Genomic DNA, 21706 nt, shown 5'->3' with positions numbered 1-21706 from the left:
GTGTAAATATTTAACCGATAAACTCTTAAACTACTGGTTACATAACGTTGAAATTAACAAGAAATAGTAATCATACACCAAGGATGGTTTATAACGGGTAAAATCTTTGTTTGGATGAATGAATAACACATACAGAACTATATCGGCGAGTTGAAATGCAAAATGTTCATTTCAACTTGCCGACATATTTCTATTACTTTTGCGCAAATCTTTTAATATTTTCATTTAATATTGTTTGAAGTGGTTTAATTCTAAATCTTTCTTGTCTATCTGTGGATAATTCAAATGGTAGGGAATGCAGCTGGAGTGCTAAATGTTTTGGTTTCAATTTTAGCTGATGGCACCCAAGTCATTTTTTTTTTCATCTTTTGAAATCGGTAATATATATATATATATATATATATATATATATATATATATATATATATATATATATATATACATATATATATATATACATATATATATATACATATATATATATATATATACATATATATATATACATATATATATATATATACATATACATATATATATATATATATATATATATATGTATATATATATATATATATATATATACGGCACAATCATGTTGACACACCAGTTCTCATCAGATCACCCAAGTTAAGCAACGTTGAGCCTGGCCGGTGCCAGATGGGTGACCATTTGGAAAGGCTAGTCGCTGTATGTATCGTACCAAGTCGTAGAAATTTCCAGGTTGGTATCTGGGGGCGCATTAATTCACTGGGAGAAATGCAACCCCAGTCTTCATTAAGACATGCATCTAGGAAAAGGAAACTCTGATGTAAAACCTGCGGTTTACTGTATACTCTGTCCTGTGGCAGTCATCTGCACCGACGAAGATAGCAGTAATACCAAAATGTGTGGTTGGTTCTGCACAAAACTTTCACTACTATAAACAAATCATCTGTCTGGAGTGGATTTCCAAGCAACTTGGTTGTTGTGGCAGAAGCTCATATATATATATATATATATATATATATATATATATAGTCATCCACATACAGTACTGTTTCGCTGTTTCACAGCTCATCAGTGCGGCTAGACAGGCAACTACCTCAAGCCAGGATTGAAACCCGACCGTTTATACGGCAGTCAAGGCTTCTAACCATTACGCTATTGGCGGCTGCTTGAACGAGTAGTGAGTTTAACGATGTTTTGATATTGTCCGAAATATATATATAAATAGAGCATTGGCTATTTAATAATAAATACGAAATTTGCATGAATTAAAATATATTTAAGCATATTTTACAACCGGACAAGGCCGGGCGCCTCCCACTAGTAGGATATAAACCTTGTATGACACAAAAGTTTGATAATAGCATGGGAGAATTTGTTTATGTTATCTAAAATGTCAATCGCACAGAAAAATACATGTTCGATGCTCATTATTGTTAAACTGTTATTAATGTTTATTAATGTTGATTAGAATCCATTTCTATTAAACAAGAAGAGAAAGCAGATAATCTGTAAAAAAAAAACAAAAAAAAAACAATTCTTGATTACATAAGAATCTTAAAAGAAAAATCCTATCATCTTTTTCGCTAACCAATCACAGGAAAATTGAAATAGAAACGGCTACAGGTAAATTGAACTAGAAACGGCTACAGGTAAATTGAAATAGAAACGGCCACAGGTAAATTGAAATAGAAACGGCCACAGGTAAATTGAAATAGAAACGGCTACAGGTAAATTGAAATAGAAACGGCCACAGGTAAATTGAAATAGAAACGGCCACAGGTAAATTGAAATAGAAACGGCCACAGGTAAATTGAAATAGAAACGGCCACAGGTAAATTGAAATAGAAACGGCCACAGGTAAATTGAAATAGAAACGGCCACAAGTAAATTGAAATAGAAACGGCCACAGGTAAATTGAAATAGAAACGGCCACAGGTAAATTGAAATAGAAACGGCCACAGGTAAATTGAAATAGAAACGGTCACAGGTAAATTGAAATAGAAACGGCCACAGGTAAATTGAAATAGAAACGGCCACAGGTAAATTGAAATAGAAACGGCCACAGGTAAATTGAAATAGAAACGGCCACAGGTAAATTGAAATAGAAACGGCCACAGGTAAATTGAAATAGAAACGGCCACAGGTAAATTGAAATAGAAACGGTCATAGGTAAATTGAAATAGAAACGGCCACAGGTAAATTGAAATAGAAACGGCCACAGGTAAATTGAAATAGAAACGGCCACAGGTAAATTGAAATAGAAACGGCCATAGGTAAATTGAAATAGAAACGGCCATAGGTAAATTGAAATAGAAACGGCCACAGGTAAATTGAAATAGAAACGGCCACAGGTAAATTGAAATAGAAACGGCCACAGGTAAATTGAAATAGAAACGGCCACAGGTAAATTGAAATAGAAACGGTCATAGGTAAATTGAAATAGAAACGGCCACAGGTAAATTGAAATAGAAACGGCCACAGGTAAATTGAAATAGAAACGGCCACAGGTAAATTGAAATAGAAACGGCCATAGGTAAATTGAAATAGAAACGGCCATAGGTAAATTGAAATAGAAACGGCCACAGGTAAATTGAAATAGAAACGGCCACAGGTAAATTGAAATAGAAACGGCCACAGGTAAATTGAAATAGAAACGGTCACAGGTAAATTGAAATAGAAACGGCCACAGGTAAATTGAAATAGAAACGGCCACAGGTAAATTGAAATAGAAACGGCCACAGGTAAATTGAAATAGAAACGGCCATAGGTAAATTGAAATAGAAACGGCCATAGGTAAATTGAAATAGAAACGGCCACAGGTAAATTGAAATAGAAACGGCCACAGGTAAATTGAAATAGAAACGGCCACAGGTAAATTGAAATAGAAACGGCCACAGGTAAATTGAAATAGAAACGGCCACAGGTAAATTGAAATAGAAACGGCCACAAGTAAATTGAAATAGAAACGGCCACAGGTAAATTGAAATAGAAACGGCCACAGGTAAATTGAAATAGAAACGGCCACAGGTAAATTGAAATAGAAACGGTCACATGTAAATTGAAATAGAAACGGCCACAGGTAAATTGAAATAGAAACGGCCACAGGTAAATTGAAATAGAAACGGCCACAGGTAAATTGAAATAGAAACGGCCACAGGTAAATTGAAATAGAAACGGCCACAGGTAAATTGAAATAGAAACGGCCACAGGTTAATTGAAATAGAAACGGTCATAGGTAAATTGAAATTGAAATAGAAACGGCCACAGGTAAATTGAAATAGAAACGGTCATAGGTAAATTGAAATAGAAACGGCCATAGGTAAATTGAAATAGAAACGGCCACAGGTAAATTGAAATAGAAACGGCCACAGGTAAATTGAAATAGAAACGGCCACAGGTAAATTTAAATAGAAACGGCCACAGGTAAATTGAAATAGAAACGGTCACAGGTAAATTGAAATAGAAACGGTCACAGGTAAATTGAAATAGAAACGGCCACAGGTAAATTGAAATAGAAACGACCATAGGTAAATTTAAATAGAAACGGTCACAGGTAAATTGAAATAGAAACGGCCACAGGTAAATTGAAATAGAAACGGCCACAGGTAAATTGAAATAGAAACGGTCATAGGTAAATTGAAATTGAAATAGAAACGGCCACAGGTAAATTGAAATAGAAACGGTCATAGGTAAATTGAAATAGAAACGGCCATAGGTAAATTGAAATAGAAACGGCCACAGGTAAATTGAAATAGAAACGGCCACAGGTAAATTGAAATAGAAACGGCCACAGGTAAATTTAAATAGAAACGGCCACAGGTAAATTGAAATAGAAACGGTCACAGGTAAATTGAAATAGAAACGGTCACAGGTAAATTGAAATAGAAACGGCCACAGGTAAATTGAAATAGAAACGGCCATAGGTAAATTTAAATAGAAACGGTCACAGGTAAATTGAAATAGAAACGGCCACAGGTAAATTGAAATAGAAACGGCCACAGGTAAATTTAAATAGAAACGGCCACAGGTAAATTGAAATAGAAACGGTCACAGGTAAATTGAAATAGAAACGGTCACAGGTAAATTGAAATAGAAACGGCCACAGGTAAATTGAAATAGAAACGACCATAGGTAAATTTAAATAGAAACGGTCACAGGTAAATTGAAATAGAAACGGCCATAGGTAAATGTAAATAGAAACAGAAAAAATTCTAGAAAAGAACATTACACGAGTCCAAAGGAACAAAAACTCAGCTAGTAACACATAAAATAATTGTTAAGTATCAAGAAGGAAAATACTGAGGAGATACGACACCAACCAGACCTCCACTAGAAGCGTGCACTGAAACCTTGGGAAGCCCTATTACCACTCAGACTCCAGAGAAGGCCAACGATTGTTGTCAGCAAGAAGTCAATGGTAAACGATTGTTGTCATTCAGATTTCACAGAACACCACTTTTTATTACTAATGAAAAACCCCGCATAATAATTCCTGAGAAAACTATTAGTAAATCATAACCTCCACTCAGTCGTAAGAGACAGTGGATAACCCCTGTAAGGGTTGCTACACATTTAATTGTAAAGCAAGATTTGTGCAATCCCTAACCACACTTCTCCTGAATTAAAGCTGCTTGATTCCAATGGCAAGGATAAATCCAGGACGACTGGAAACAATGCTGAGATAAGTGGAGAGCACATACAGCACCTGGTATTTTGAAATGGCCACCCATTTAGTACTGATCAGGCTCAACATTGCTTAACTTTCATAATCTAATTAGAACTAGTGCGTCAGTCTAATTATGCCATTTATTAATGAAAAAATGGTATAGGCACGAAACAGAAATACTATTAAAATATTAATTTTTCTTAAATTAAATTATGTTGAAAAAAAAAAACAACAACACAACAGCTTACATAAGACTAGCAGGGTGACCCGACTTTGCCCGGGATTGAATGATGATCAAGGAATGTTTCACACTCCTATATTTTTATTGTCATCAAAATAAGTGAAATCAACTATTTTCAATCAAATGCTCTAGTTCGGGACCCATTGTGGTGCACTGGGAGATAGCTTCACATCCACAGTGACTTAGTCCACAATACATTGTAGTCTACATTGCACCGTAGAAAACCTAGTGTTGATTTTATAAAATTATTTTTTATATATAATAGCTTGAATTAAAGTTTAAAATGCAAAAGTCAAGTATCGTGGTTCTATTGTGATCTAAACAGAAACATTCATTTCGAATGTGCCCCTGTCACATCAAAGAACCAACTGCTGATTTTATGTGCTGGGCCTTTCTGCTTGTGTGGTGATAAAATTTCTCAAATGCACTTGTGATGTTGGAGTGTATAAGGCGTTAACTTTAGTCAAAATCGTCTGTTCCTTCATTCATTGGATTATTTTGATTATCGATACTTATCGAAGACATTCCGATACAAAACCTATCTAAGAACACTGCCAGGCATACGAGTATAAAGTATGTCCGTGTGAACTTTCATAAAAATCAGCCCAACCTTTTTCGATTCCACACACACACAGAGTTCCTTTTATATAATAGTAGAGATTCAAACATTTTTATTACATTTTTTATTTAATATTCGATTAAGCTTATACATAAAATCATTTCGTTTTCGGTCCCCCGATAAAAGGAAGGTGGACCTGTAAATTCACCCTTGTCCGTTCGTCTGTCCGCATTTTTCACAATAACTACGTCTTGGAAATTTTGCACAAATATTAGACATGATATGAGTAAAAAAGTAAAAGAACAGATTTTTGGGGGGAAACTCTGGTTGCCCCCCCCCCTTGGGGTGTCTTTTGGGTTAAAATGGCTAAAATTGACACTTTTGTGCTTATTAAAAAAAAAAAATTGATGCCTTGGATTTTTATAAAACTTTCTAAAAAGTTGTAAGTAACTAATTTCTATATAATTTTGTTTGTCTATACTTCACGATAACTCTTGGATGTGCCCCAAGGGCTCTTTTAGGGCTAATAAAAACACTCAATTTTTGGGACTATTTTACCATATTTGTCCAAAATTTTCTGTGTATGTCTATTTAGCAGTTTTGCATGGTGCTGAACTCAAATTTAAATATGTTAAGGCCTTTGAGACTTTTGAGGCTAAATGGAGGGGGATGCAAATGATGGACTTAGTCATTTCTTTTTTTGCATGGTGCAGAACTCAAATTTACATATGTTAAGGCCTAAAACTGCACTATTTGTTCATTTTCACCAGGATTTGACGTCCCCTGGAGACTAAATGGGGTAGGGAGGGGGCAAATGCTGAACTTAGTCATTTTTTTTTATGCCTCGTTCACTGTGCTCTCATGGAGGACCATGCATGCTTCACTTGTTTTATTTAATATTTGATTAATCTTATACATAAAATAATCTCGTTTTTTCCCTTGCATGTAGTTTTAATCGGAGAATAACCGAACACTTCCAAAAAAAATATTTCCATTTCACTACTGACAGTTCTTCCTAAAGTCTGTTTCACAAAACTACAGAGTGAAACGATAAAAGTGTCGCCCTAAAAAAACAAAAAACAAAAAAAAAACAACAGCTTTCAATCACTGCCTCGAGACGAATCTGGAACTGAGAGCATGCTTTTTTCCAAAGCGCCAGCGGGAACTTGGTGAATACTAGCCAGATGGTGGTGATCAGGATGGCTTTGGTATTGTGGGAGGTTATGTTGGTGATTTTCTCAATGTATGACCAAATGAAGTTAGTCTAGCGAGTTCAGGTCGGGGGAGGTGTGGGGGATAGTGAGAGAAGGGTATAAAGTCATAGCACTCAAGTTTGAGTCTCTTTGGACTTGTGGGCTGGTGCTGAGTCCTGCTGCCACATTCAGGGTCTGCCAGCAGCCACCTGATTGCACTAGGGGATCACAACATTCTTTGATGTTGACTTGTAAGCCGACTTCGAAGATGGCATGATATGGCCCTCACTTAAAACCACAGCAAAGACCATAACTGTGGCCGGAAACTCTGTTTTCATCACTCTGGGCACGTCTCTGTTATTCGTGGTAATCCAGCGATGCATTTTGAGGGTGCTGGCAATGGTCCTGTTGTCATAACTTGGATCAGTAGGGAGCATGACTTGTACAGCGGTGCATCTCCAACATCGCTCGTTGAATATTGTCACTTTCAGACATGATAGAAGGTTCCTATCACTCTTGAAATTTGTACACAACTGGCCAACTAAGAGATGGTCTGCAACAAAAAAGAAAACTGGTTTTTATGAAACGGAAATGGAATCATGTCATCTTTTCTAGGGCAACAATTTTATCGTTCCACCATGTATGTGTACATTTCATCCCTGTTTTAAATATTTACTACATTTATTCACAAACAAAATATTTCTCATAAATACATATTCCCATCCAGAGGTAGCAAACACTTTCGCTCTCTATTCATTAAGTACTCCCAATCAACCCACGCCACTACCAGAAGATTCTTAACAGGTATTATTATTTCTACAGCACCACTTCTCAGGTATATAACTGAACAGATTTGCTAAAAACGTAAATACCATAATCTTTAGATTTCATTAAACTTTTACGTTACAATATTCTCTTGTCACTACAGTTTCAATAGGAACTCAACTAAACACTTCCAACAAAACTCTTTCACTCACAGATATACAGTGCCGGCAAAAAAGAAAGTCCGCAGTTGTAATTTTTTTAAAAACTGCAAATTTAAGCTAAATTTAATGTAACTATTTAAACAACCTATACCTCATTTGATTCACCTTTTATTCCTCTATAATTTTACCTGTTCGTATTTGACTTTTAATTGAAATATTCTAGTGTTCACGTCAATTTAAAAAAATAACTTCAAATTGAGGAGGCAAAAAGAAAGTCTGCAGCATAAAATTCGCTTAAAACCAGCTTAAATTACCGCTCCTAAATCAGTTTAAAATATCCACCAACAGGCAACAAAGCATCTCTAATCGTAATTGTTGTTGTTCCAGGTTATAGAACGTAACGTTTTGTCCATATGCCATGACTTTCTCTTTGTGATCCTCTGGAGCTCATTGATCTCCACCTTTCTGGTTTATCCAATTGAGAAATTGGTCGCAGATTGAAATGTGATGAGAAAATGGTACGAAAGACTGTGCAAAAGTACCAAAACACCGGCAGTGTTCGTGATGCCCCTAAATCTGGTCATACTAGAGTTACTTCTAACAGGGAAGACAATGCTATCAAGATCCGCAGCCTAAGAAACAGATTTGAAACGACTCCCCAAATCCAACAACAGTGCAATCTTGTTAAAAAGTGATCTCTTTGTACTGTCAAGAACAGATTAAAGGAATTTAATTTGCGAGGATATGTTGCAAGATGCAAGTTAATGATTTCTGTAAAGAACAGAAAGTGCCGTCTGGACTTCATCAGATGCAATGAAGATCATGATTCTTCATATTGGTCAAAAGTGCTTTTTAGCGACGAAAGCAAGTTCAATAGGCTAGGCAGTGATGGTAGGCAGTACGTCCGTCGGAGGAAAGGCGAAGAGTTTAATCCTAGGTGGTCAGTTTCAACGCTGCAAGGTGGTGGAGGTTCAGTTTTGGTGTGGGACATTATTATTACCAATGGTCCAGGGCCTATAGTTCGCTTGCAAGGTCGAATTAATTCGACCAAGTACATTAATATGTTTACTGAGCATTTTCTACCCTTCTTTGGTCAGAATTTGGATGATAATCCCATCTTCATGCAGGATAATGCTCCCATTCACATAGCTGGCAATGTCAAGAGCTTCCTGGAAAAGCATGATATTCCGTGTTTACATTGGCCTACACAATCTCCAGATCTCAATCCTATCGAAAACGTATGGCATTACATCAAGCAACAGTTACGCAATGATAAAATTTTTAATTTGGAAGAACTTTGGACAAAAATTAAAGAAAACCGGGATGCCCTTTCCTCGGAGTATTGCTGTAGTCTTATTCAAGCAATTCCCAAAAGATTGCAGGCTGTCAAATTGCAAATGGGCTATACTACTAAATATTAACAAGCTCATTGTGTTCCTGTTGTATTTGTGTCGCATTAATGTCCTAAAGTTACATTTAAATAACAATTTTCGATTGTGCTGACTTTCTTTTTGCCTCCTCAATTTGAAATTATTTTTTTAAATTGTCGTGAACACTAGAATATTTCAATTAAAAGTCAAATATGAACAGGTAAAATTATAGAAGAATAAAAGGCCAATCAAATGAGGTATAGTTTGTTTAAACGGTTAGATTAAATTTAGCTTAAATTTGTGTTTTGAAAAATTAAAAGTGTAGACTTTCTTTTTGCCGCTCGTGTATATATATATATATATATATATATATATATATATATATATATATATATATATATATATATATATCCCTTGCTTCTTTCAACATGTCCAAACCAGCAAAGATAGTTTTCCCTTATTATGACATCTGGCTTAATGTTCTGGATCTGATCTTGTTTTATGTTGCATATCCACCATGCTATGCAATATTCCTCTGGAGTCGGACAAGTGAGGCCGACACTCACTGTCATATAACTAGGGCTAGGACAACAGAATATTCTTTTCATTGTTTTGACTCTCAAGTGTATATCAGTTGATCTCTTAACTGCTTTTATATAGAGTGATGTGTTTCTCGGTTGATTAACTGGGTCTGTGTCGGATATATGCTTAAGAGTCAAAATAATGATAGGAATATTCGGTGCTTCTACACTATTGGGACAAAATTTCGGAAATCGTAATACTGAATTTCACATGAAAACAATGGTAGCTACGTATTCCTCGTATTTTTAAGATGATTATATAAAAAAAAATTACGAAAATCGATGAGGTAGAAAATTATTTATTAAGGAAAATAAAAATGGGGTTTGGAGAAAACGATCGTAAAACAGAGAAGAGTTCAAAGGGAAGTAATTTTTCGTTTCGATTCAAACAAGATGGCGGCAATTTTTCACCTGCTAATACGATTAAAGTTTTTTGTTTTTTTTTAAATAATTCAGTAATATTCAGGTAATTCCTATTGCATAACTTGGAAGCTACCATTAATACTTATTAGAATTGACAAAAAAAAAATCAGTTCAAACCATTGTTTTTTTATCAGAAAACTTAGAAAACGCATTGTGGATGCGTTATCGGCAGCTCCTGTTACTCTCGCTTCTTCTTATTTGTCCCTCAGTCCTCATTTTTTTAAATGAGTGATTTTTCGGACAAAGGGAGAAGAAAAAGCTGTTTTCTAGGTTGGCAGTATTTTTGCGAACAGTTGGCTGAGATGGCGGAAATTTTCTGTTTCTATGTCTATCCTTGTAGCCATGTCACTAGTAAGGGTGCTGGAGGTAAACGTTTTGTCTGGGCTGACGTTATCCGCCTGATAGTCAGGGACCCGAACCTTGGATTAACCACTAAGGAGGCTGTCCTATCAGCAGGTGCAAAGTACTGGGGCTGCTGTATTGCCATTTGGTGAATGGATTCTGGACCATGCAGTAGCTTCTGGTGGGGCCTCTCGATGCCATACTAGTGGGTAATTGTTACGGCTTTACCTTATCATTAGCTACAAATAAAAAAAAAAAATTCTTCGTTTCTTTTTCTCTCTTAATTTCCCCTCTCTGTCCTGCTCTAAGTAAATCTGTCGACCTAGTCCACAAATTCCAAAATTTCATCATGACAAGTTTCAAGAAAAAATACACGATTAAACCCGGTTCTCCAACTTCCAACGTAGACCCCTACTACCATGTCTCCTTCTCCAACATCAGGGGTCTTCGTTCTAACCTTCCAGAGGTTGAAACCCAATTACAGGAGACTAAATCAGACCTTTTATTTTTAAGTGAAACTGGCATTGGACAGGCTATTTCCCTAGATGAGTTTGCAATTTCAGGATACTCTAACTTAACTTCTAAATCTGACCCCCAAGATCGCCATGGGCATGGAATATGTGCTTATATTAAAGATAGCTTTCCATGTGGGAGGGACATCTCCAGGGAAGATCCTAACTTACCCTATATGTGCTTCCGGGTTGCTTTAGCTCACACTACTGCATTTATATTTACTCTCTATCGCCCCCACAACAGTGGAGTTACTATCTTTCAAAGCATATCTGAGAAAATTGACCAAGTCCTTTCTACTTATCCTTCAGCTAACGTTCACGTATGTGGAGACTTCAATGTTCACAACGTCGAATGGTTGACCCACTCAAACAAGACCGATGATGAGGGGAGGTTCTGTCATGATTTCTCCATTGCCTATGACCTCACTCAGATTGTTCAGGAACCTACCCGTGTGCCCGATAATGACGGCCAGTATGCGAGCCTACTAGACCTTTTTCTCACAACTTGCCCTGAACTATGTTCAGTTTCTGTTCTGTCGCCTCTTGGATCTTCCGACCACTCTGTTGTATCAATTAAGATAAAAATGAAATGTAATAAGTCCCCAGACGTACCTCTCCATCGTACAGTATATCGATACACTAAGGCTGACTGGGATAGCTTCCGTACATTTATATCTGATCTACCTCTGCATTCCATGTTTAAAAAGGATGTGTCCTCTATAGTATTAGACCTAACTGAATGGTTAATTGTAGGTATTGACCATTTCATACCCTCTAAAAAGTTTCAGCAAAAACCTAACAGCCAGCCATGGTTCTCTCCAGAATGTGCTGCTGCCATTGCGCACAGAAATCACTTTTTCCACTGCTTCAAACGTAATAGATGTATGGAAACTAAAGCCGTTTTCAGGACTGCCAGCAACCATTGTAAGAAAGTAATAAGGAACGCAAGAGTGTTGTATGCTCAATCTGTTAAGTCCAAAATAGCTGAGCAGTGGCTTGGTTCCCACCAGTTTTGGCAAATAGCAAACAGAATCCTGAATAGAAGCGTGTGCTCCATCCCAACTATTATCAATGGACCTGAGGTAATCTCGTCAGCATCAGACAAAGCCAAACTCTTTGTCAAGAATTTTGCAGCTAATTCTACCCTTTGCGACCAAGACCGCCAACCTCCAATATTTCCTCCTGTATCAGAAAACACGCTATGTGATATACGTATATCTGTACGTGATGTTGCCAAGCTAATCAAAAACCTTGATTCGAGTAAAGCAACTGGCCCTGATGGTATTCCAATTATAGTACTCAAAAAACTTCAACCTGAACTAGCGCCCATACTTACAAAACTGTTTAAACGTTGTCTTAAGGAGAATAGTTTCCCATCTCCCTGGAAAATCTCATCAGTATGCCCTGTATTTAAGAATTCAGGTGATCGCTCATCCCCCTCTCAGTACAGGCCAATAAGTCTCCTGTGCGTCATGAGTAAGTTGCTAGAATCTGTGTTAAATACAGAAGTAATAAAACATCTCAACAAAAATAACCTTCTTAGTGACACTCAATATGGTTTCCGTTCTGCTAGATCTACAGCAGATGTCCTTACAGTTATATCGCATAGGATTAGCAAATCTCTCGACGGTGGCAATCTTTCTAGGGCAATTGCTCTTGACATATCTAAAGCCTTTGATAGGGTATGGCATAAAGGTTTACTTCATAAGATCGCTAGCTATGGTATAGCTGGAAAAGTCTTCTCAATTATTAAATCATTTCTTTCTGATAGGTTCATAAGAGTAGTAGTTGAGGGGCAAAAATCAGAAGCTCACAGTATTAATGCCGGTGTCTCTCAGGGATCCATCCTGGGCCCAACTCTTTTCCTGATCTACATTAATGATCTTCCAAATCATATCCTTACATCATTTGTAGACATTTATGCTGACGACACTACCATTTATGGTACCACATCTAAGACAGTAAACGACCAAGTTCTCTCCAATTCTCTCTCCTCTGATCTTGAGCACGTAGTACAATGGGGAAAGGAGTGGCTGGTTACTTTTAATGCATCTAAAACCAAGCTTCTCTCTTTACATCATCAACATTCTAATTCACATTTGTCATCAATTGAAATGAATGGCTCTCGTCTTCAGGAGGCCTCAAGTTTTGACAAGCTTCTGGGCTTGACCATTACTCCTGATCTTAAATGGAACACGTATATCAAATCTGTTGCCAAGGCCGCTGGAAAAATGGTGGGATCTTTCTATCGATCCAGTAGATATCTCACTGCTGATGCTATTCTCTACCTATATAAGAGCCAGGTACGTCCAAGGATGGAATACTGTTGCCACATCTGGGCAGGAGCTGCTAGAAAGGACTTGTCCTGCCTTGATAGAGTTCAAAATAGACTTCGTAGCCTCGTAGGAGATGTCCTTTTCTCCTCCTTGCAACCTCTATCTCACAGAAGAGATGTTGCGAGTTTGTCTCTGATGTATCGTTATTTTCATGGAAAGTGTTCAACTGAGCTTCAATCTATGGTCCCCCCTCGCCAAACTTTCACAAGAAACACTCGTCTAGCTGTAAACACTATCAATAATTTCCCCCACTCTTTATCTGTGCCTAAACCTAAACGTAGATTCCATGAACAAAGCTTCTTTCTTAGAACTGCACGCCTGTGGAATTGTCTTCCGTTTTCCTGCTTTCCGGCTGACTACAATATGGTTGTGTTCAAGTCTAAAGTAAATAAGCTCTTGATGAGCCGTTCCATATAAGTTATCAAATTTACCAAATTTTCATTACTAATGATTACTATATTGACCAATTTCTACTGTACACTCTTTAACCCTTATCCTTGAGTGGCCTCTGGGCCTTGATAATGTGGTGATGCCTTTGTAAAAAAAAAAAAAAAAAAAAAAAAATTTTATTGACTATGAAATCTTGTCCCAATAATGTAGAAGCGCCGAATCATCCTTCTTATGCAGCTGTTACAGCTGGTAATAATTGAGACGACTCAGGATGTTAGGAGATTAGAAGTTCTCTGAACTTCACCAAGCTATTTTAACTGATGGTCGAACTTAGTTCCAGCGCTCACGATATCTATTTATTTTATTTTAACACCAATGCGTTCAGCCTGTTATAATCTTACTTGGGGCGGGGTAGACTTGGGGCGGGGTAGACTTGGGGTTAGGCTCAGGGCTACTCATTATCTTTCTAATAAAATCATTGGAATCGGGAAACTACATGATTACCAATTTGATGTAAAGTGATCCCTCATTTCGGGCCATTCAAGCGATTTAGCAATTAACCAGGTGCTTATGTTGTTGACACACTGGTTCTTGTTAAATCACCGAAGTTAAGCAACATTGAGCCTGGTCAGTACCAGATGGGTGAGTAATTTAGGAATACCAAGCACTGTATGTAGGAGAACGTCAACATCTCCCTGCAAGAGTTGTTAAAACCTAATGTTGTCATCTCCTCTGATGAGGATACACATGCGATTGGGGACCGTTTGTGAATTTTATACTCCCATGAAAATTTCTCCTTTGGAGGAAGCCATTAAAACCTGCCTAGGGTTAGAGTTCACAGTTCCATTACATTTCTTTTATACAGAGAAGTTGCCATGCTATTTTTTTAAATAGTATTTTCTAGTTAAGTTCAAGTTTTATGATATATTTGTTTATCAGATTGTTAGGTGAAACTTCAGAATAGTGTGCCAGTTGGCACAGTTTAATATTCAAATTGAAAATCGTTAAATACAATTTAGGCGCGCAGTGCAATTGATTGTTTCGGCGCGTTAAAAAAATGAAAAATGACACTCACGCAAATTCCGGCGTGACCTTTATATACCAAAGGTGCGTACGTAGTTGAAAGCACCCCATGTGATGTCTTCCGTCCAATGGAATTCCTCCTAGGACACATTTTAAAACTGATTTTTTAGAGCTCGTTTGGAGCCAATCAAACCAAATATAAACATGCACAAACACAAAATCTATCTCTTTAGTCTCTTAGCCTTTCGAGCATTCTTTCGTCTCTTTAAACTCTTCCGACTCATTCAACGCTTTCTCATTAGGACTTACCACGCGTGCAAACATCAATTATTTCATTTCCACTGCTCCGCGCATTAATACTCTCTTTTAACAGACGAACATTAATATTGTCTATGTTACATATTTGAACATTCAAAGAACACAAAAAAAGAGACTCTCCACCTTTCATATGAACTCAAAAAAAAGAACTCTGAAATATTGAGAACTATGTTTTAACTTGTTATTATTTGTTATTTCTATTCCGGAAATAAACCTCCGTTTGTGTTGCACATAAGATTTCTTATTTTTATTTTTATTATTTGTGGAGGAAGTCAGTTCCCAAAAAAAGGCCAGGCGACCCCCACAAGTTGGTGACCCGACGCAGAAATCATATGCACAACGGAATCTTATAAACTATTAAACAACCATGACTCAGCGGAAAAAGCGACAATTTTTTTTCGACCACAATTTCAAGCTCCGCGTCATCGGAAAAAGTCAGTTGACAGTTTAAAGGCTTTGAATCACTTTCGAGCGAAGAAAACAAACATGGAACCTTCCTGTGTTGAAAAACCTCTGGCAACGTTAACGGTAAATATACCAGCATTTAATCCTACCAACATAAAGACCGGGTTTATCCAAATCCAGGCCCTTTTCGACGCAAAGCGGATAACGTCTCAACGAACCAAATACTGTTACTTGGTGGAAAAACTCCCGGCAGACGTCGTCGAAGAGGTGGCGGATTTATTGGAGAATGTGCCTGAAGACAACCCATATGACGAACTTAAGAAGGCCATCTTACGATGGACAGGCTTTTCAAACGAAACAAGGTTACGCAATCTTTTCACCCAAGTAGAATTGGGAGATCGCACCCCGTCACAACTTTTGCGATACATGCGTACATTGCTAGGGGACAACAAAATGTCCGAAAATATAATGAGAAGTCTGTGGCTGGATAAACTTCCAGACACAACAGTACAAATCCTAGCACCCACAACGGAAGAGACAAATATTGAAAAACTCACCGATATGGCAGATTGAATCCATGAAAATCTGAGGCACCGCAAAGTAAACTCAGCACAAGCACAGCAGAAACAGACGTGCGACGATGATATATCGGGACTAAAAATGACGGTCGAAAATCTCACTCGACAAGTGCAGGAATTAATGCAAATAAACCATCGTTACTCATTTAATAAACGATCGGACTACCGAAAACGAAGTCTTAGTAGAGGTCGAAGCAACACACGGGAACGAGCGAACGAAATCTGTTTTTACCACAAAAAATTCGGCACACAAGCTCGGCGTTGCACTTATCCTTGTTCTTTTAAAAACAAGAATCAGGGAAACGAATATTCCGGCCAGTAGAGACGACGACTGTCGCTGGATTTTCCACTAAAGGTCGTTTATTTTTTATTCGTGATAATAATCATGGATATAATTTCTTAATAGACACTGGAGCTGAAATCAGCGTGATACCACCTCTACGTAAACAAAAAGCTATTCCACAGCCTTACCACCTCCAAGCAGCTAATGGCACACAAATACCGACATACGGTGAAAAATATTTAGACGTCAATCTCGGCCTGCGCCGCACATTTCCGTGGATTTTTACCATAGCCAACGTGACGACACCAATATTAGGAGCAGATTTCCTAGCACGGTTTAATCTATCGGTAGACATGACTAGTCGCACACTGACTGATAACCAAACAAAAATCGTAATTAAAGGTATCACCACAAGATACCAGTCTACTGGGATTAGTTCTGCCTTACCTGAAGAGACGTACATTCGTCGGCTGTTTCAAAAAATACCCACAACTTACTCAGCCATTCAAAGTCACGGATTATATTAAACATAATGCAAAGCATTATATTAAAACGAATAGACAACCAGTCTACGCCACCCCCAGACGTCTGAAGCCGGATAAGGACAAGATCGCAAAAGACGAATTTCAACGCATGTTGCAACAAGGAATTATCCGACCTTCCAAAAGTGCGTGGTCATCTCCTCTACACATGGTACAGAAAGCAGACGCGACAACATGGCGTCCATGCGGCGATTTCAGGAGATTAAATGCACAAACTGTACCGGATAGATACCCTATCCCACACATTCACGATTTTGCAATCGGACTGCAAAATGCCACGGTATTTTCCAAACTAGATTTAGTAAAAGCGTATTACCAAATACCGGTGGCGGATGAAGATATCCACAAAACAGCACTGACCACACCATTTGGACTTTACGAATTCGTCAGAATGCCATTCGGACTTAGGAACGCTTGTCAAACCTTCCAAAGGTTAATAGACGAGGTTTTTAGGGACCTTCCATTCGTATTCGCTTACGTGGACGATGTCCTAATTGCTAGTAGAAACCTCGACGAACATAAACAACACTTGGAACAAGTTTTTCAAAAACTGTCCCATTACGGTTTAAAAATAAATTTGGACAAATGTATTTTCAGTCAGCAAGAAGTAAACTTCCTTGGACATTCAATTGATAAGGATGGTATATCACCATTACCCGAAAAAGTAAGCGCCATTACGGATTTTCCACAACCTACGTCTGTTAGACAAGTTCGTCGCTTCATAGGTATAATTAATTACTACAGACGATTTTTACCCAACTGTTCCACAATCCTTGCACCGTTAACGTCATTATTGAAGAACAAAACGAAAAACCAACAATTAAAACTGGACGGATCAGCTTTAAAAGCTTTCCATCAAGCTAAAACTGCCTTAGTCAATTTCACAAAATTGAATTATATTAAGGACAGCGAAGAATCGAAGCTTACACTTACAACAGACGCGTCAGATATAGCTGTAGGAGCAGTTATACATCAACTGACAGGGGATACAATGACCCCTATATCGTTTTTCTCAGCCAAACTGAGCAAGACACAGACAAAGTACAGTACCTTTTCAAGGGAACTATTAACAATTTATTTGTCAATTAAACATTTTAGACATCTGTTAGAAGGAAGAAACTTCTGTATTTACACTGACCATAAACCGTTAACATATGCACTGCATACGCATGTAGATAAATATGGTCCAAGAGAAATCAGACACCTTGATTATATTGCCCAATATTCCACAGACATCAGATACGTCAAGGGCCAGGGGCAAGAAAACATCGTGGCGGACGCATTATCACGAGCTGCAATAACTTCACTAAATTCCAGTTCGTTAACTATGGAATTAATTGCACAAGAACAGAAGACGGACAAGACACTCACTGACGTACAACAGAAAACGTCTTTGCAACTGAAGGAAATGCCCGTACCTTTTAGTGTAACAACACTTTATTGTGATACAGCAAAAGAACAACCGCGTCCATACATACCGCCAAGCATCAGACGACATGTTTTTCTACATTTTCACAATATGTCGCATCCAGGCAAACGAGCCACCGTAAAAATAATAACAGACCGCTTTGTTTGGCCGAATATGAATGCAGATATTCGAAATTGGACCAAGACGTGTGTATCCTGTCAGAAAAATAAAATACACAGGCACACGAAGTCACCGCTGGGCACTTTCAGTGCGCTTGATGCCAGGTTCACCAATATCCATGTTGACTTGGTGGGGCCATTACCGCCCTCAAAAGGACACACCCACATTCTCACCATAGTCGACAGGTTCAGCAGATGGCCAACAGCCATACCCGTGAAAGACACATCGGCAGCGACAGTAGCTGGAACAATACTAAAAGACTGGATAGCAATTTTTGGAGTACCGTCAATACTCACAACGGACAGAGGTTCGCAATTTCAATCGAAACTCTTCGCAGAGTTCAACCAATTGTTGGGAACAACCCACATAAAGACTACTGCTTATCACCCTTGCTCAAACGGCCTCGTCGAACGCTTTCACAGACAGCTAAAAACTTCTTTGGTCACGAGTCTTAACAACGCGGACTGGTCAGATAATTTACCATTAATCCTATTAATGATCCGAAACACAATAAAAGAAGACTTACAAAGCACACCAGCAGAGCTAGTTTTTGGATCCGTAGTCACACTACCTGGACAGTATTTTAATGCATACACAGATATTTCACCCACGGCTACATTTGTGACGGAATTAAAGAACAAAATGTCTTCTCTCAAATTTACCCCCACCAGGAGGGCTGACAAACAAACCTATATACCGAACGACCTTCACACATGCAAATTTGTGTTTATCAGGAATGATACGGTCAAAAAGCCATTTTGTCCAAATTACACTGGACCATACCAAGTTTTGGACAGAAGTGAAAAATATTTTACTGTCCAACGGAAAGACAGGAAAGACAACATCGCGATCGACCGAATTAAACCAGCATACATTGAGGAATACCCTCAGACAATTTCCCCACCAGAACAAATTCCCTTAGAACATGGGAGACCAGCAGAAAATGACGAGGACACCAAATCCACGACAAAAACGGGTAGGAAAGTCCACTGGCCGAAACATTTCAAGGAATACATTACATATTAAAAAAAAAATTTTTTTTCCAATCTGGGGGGAGTATTTGTGCCAGTTGGCACAGTTTAATATTCAAATTGAATATCGTTAAATACAATTTAGGCGCGCAGTGCAATTGATTGTTTCGGCGCGTTAAAAAAATGAAAAATGACACCCACGCAAATTCCGGCGTGACCTTTATATACCAAAGGTGCGTACGTAGTTGAAAGCACCCCATGTGATGTCTTCCGTCCAATGGAATTCCTCCTAGGACACATTTTAAACCTGATTTTTTAGAGCTCGTTTGGAGCCAATCAAACCAAATATAAACATGCACAAACACAAAATCTATCTCTTTAGTCTCTTAGCCTTTCGAGCATTCTTTCGTCTCTTTAAACTCTTCCGACTCATTCAACGCTTTCTCATTAGGACTTACCACGCGTGCAAACATCAATTATTTCATTTCCACTGCTCGGCGCATTAATACTCTCTTTTAACAGACGAACATTAATATTGTCTATGTTACATATTTGAACATTCAAAGAACACAAAAATGAGACTCTCCACCTTTCATATGAACTAAAAAAAAAGAACTCTGAAATATTGAGAACTATGTTTTAACTTGTTATTATTTGTTATTTCTATTCCGGAAATAAACCTCCGTTTGTGTTGCACATAAGATTTCTTATTTTTATTTTTATTATTTGTGGAGGAAGTCAGTTCCCAAAAAAAAGGCCAGGCGACCCCCCACAATAGTTAGAAAACACTTTAGAATGGATTACTAAATAATAGCGTTATTATTTCTGCACAGTAACTTCTCTGCATAAGTGCCATTAATCATTTTAAAAATTTTTATTATGGAAGATAAATCCTACGTGTTTTGGAGTCTACCTTTTTAGGCGATTACATATGGTTTCACAATCTTGCCAGTCAGACTTAGAGTTAGTAGTCGTAAAAAATTAGTTACGGCTCTAAAAAGTTTAAAATGGTCCGGAAATGGAGTATCATTTGACGTTAAATTTATGAATAAAAGTAATCCCCACTTTAAATTCTAAAATCATTTTTTTGTCAATTTTTTTTAGGGTGTTCACGCGTAATTGCCAAAAAAGTAGTTGTTTTTTTTTTTTTTTGAAGGAGGGTGATTTAGTTGAGTGTTAATCTACAAATTAAAATGAAATAATAATAACAACACACAATAAAATTTAAAAGAGCGTTTGACAATGCAAACTATTTGATGTAACTATTTTTAAAACTTACCGTTTTTTTTTTCTTTTTTGTATCAAAACCAAAATGATTCTCCAAACAGCTTTATCTTTTTTCTAAAAGTTGTTGGTAATAATTTTTTTTCTTAATAAGTATTCCAATCTCATTCATTAGTTCCGAGTCAAGTCGTTGTTGTATAATCTACGCAGTACGCACACTGACTCGCCCAGTCGGCCACACATAAAAACAAACTATTACCGTTTGTCATACATATTCGTACACACGTACGACGCTATACCCGCGCGCACCTGGCTGCAATAAAATACGATGGAAACGTATTTCTATTGCGTTTAATTTGTTGCTGCTGTTGAGTGTCTATAAAACAAGATACTTAACTCTGCTTTCCACAAATAATAAGAATCCATGCAATCACGATGCAATCCGTAGATTGGTTCAACCTGTCGAAACTCGTTTTACAATAACACTGGCTGGCGGTGTACGAGATTCGCAAGTTATCTTATTAAATAATACCTCACTGGCATGACCCTTTTTCTTTTGTCTACTGAACAGATAAAAAAAAAAGAAAAGAAGGAAAAGATCAACCGCTTCGGGGGGGGGGGTCCACTTCCTACTTAGCCGGGTAATCCTAGATGCATTTTGAAAACTAGGAGAATAGAAAGTGGACCTTGGGGTTACTTTCGTTATTTATACCCCTCCCACGACAGGATGTTATGACACAAGGGTCGAGCAGTTATATTTGAAGAGCCAGCGCCCTAGAAAAAGAACACGGTGGCCTGCAAAAATACCTAGGCAGCCCAGTGTCTCATGCGATTATCAAGAAACTAATTCCTTCTCAAAAGAAGAAGGTTAAACTTGGGAGGATGAAACTCCTACAACTGTACAAGAAGAAAGCCATAACTCAGCCAACAAGGAAAGGGTATTTTTGCCTTCTTTATTTTATCCTTTAGTTCTCATAATCTATAAGTGATGCTTCTGACAAAGGAGGAATCCTTGCACTCTCTGGGCCGGAATCTAACACTCATTAGTTTTTAGCTTTGAGGTATTATTATTAATTTTTTATCTTCTTACATCAAATGGCCTCATGCCTTGTCTGGGGCGATTTATATAAAACAAAAAGCGAAAAATCTGTCTGGCATCCTAGGGAATACTTTGGCTGACTAGACACTTTATTTTTTTTATCTGAACGAGGTATGGTTCAGATATTACCACCTCCTTTGGAAGG

The 21706-nt window shown here is 37.7% G+C and overlaps 1 protein-coding gene across 1 annotated transcript in view; it reads right to left on the bottom strand.

Annotated features, from left to right (window-relative positions):
• Positions 1 to 21056, bottom strand: part of LOC145298013 (uncharacterized) — a 121806-nt gene extending 100750 nt beyond the window's left edge. The window contains exon 1 of the mRNA XM_080144290.1: positions 20518 to 21056. The gene's annotated coding sequence lies outside the window, so the exon portion shown is untranslated. The remainder of the gene's footprint in view (positions 1 to 20517) is intronic.
• Between the last annotated feature and the right edge of the window lie 650 nt (positions 21057 to 21706).

Source organism: Euprymna scolopes, chromosome 2, assembly GCF_053919585.1.
Source record: "Euprymna scolopes isolate OS-2025 chromosome 2, ASM5391958v1, whole genome shotgun sequence".
NCBI lineage: Eukaryota > Metazoa > Mollusca > Cephalopoda > Sepiida > Sepiolidae > Euprymna > Euprymna scolopes.
This window is presented reverse-complemented; position numbering and strand designations above follow the sequence as displayed.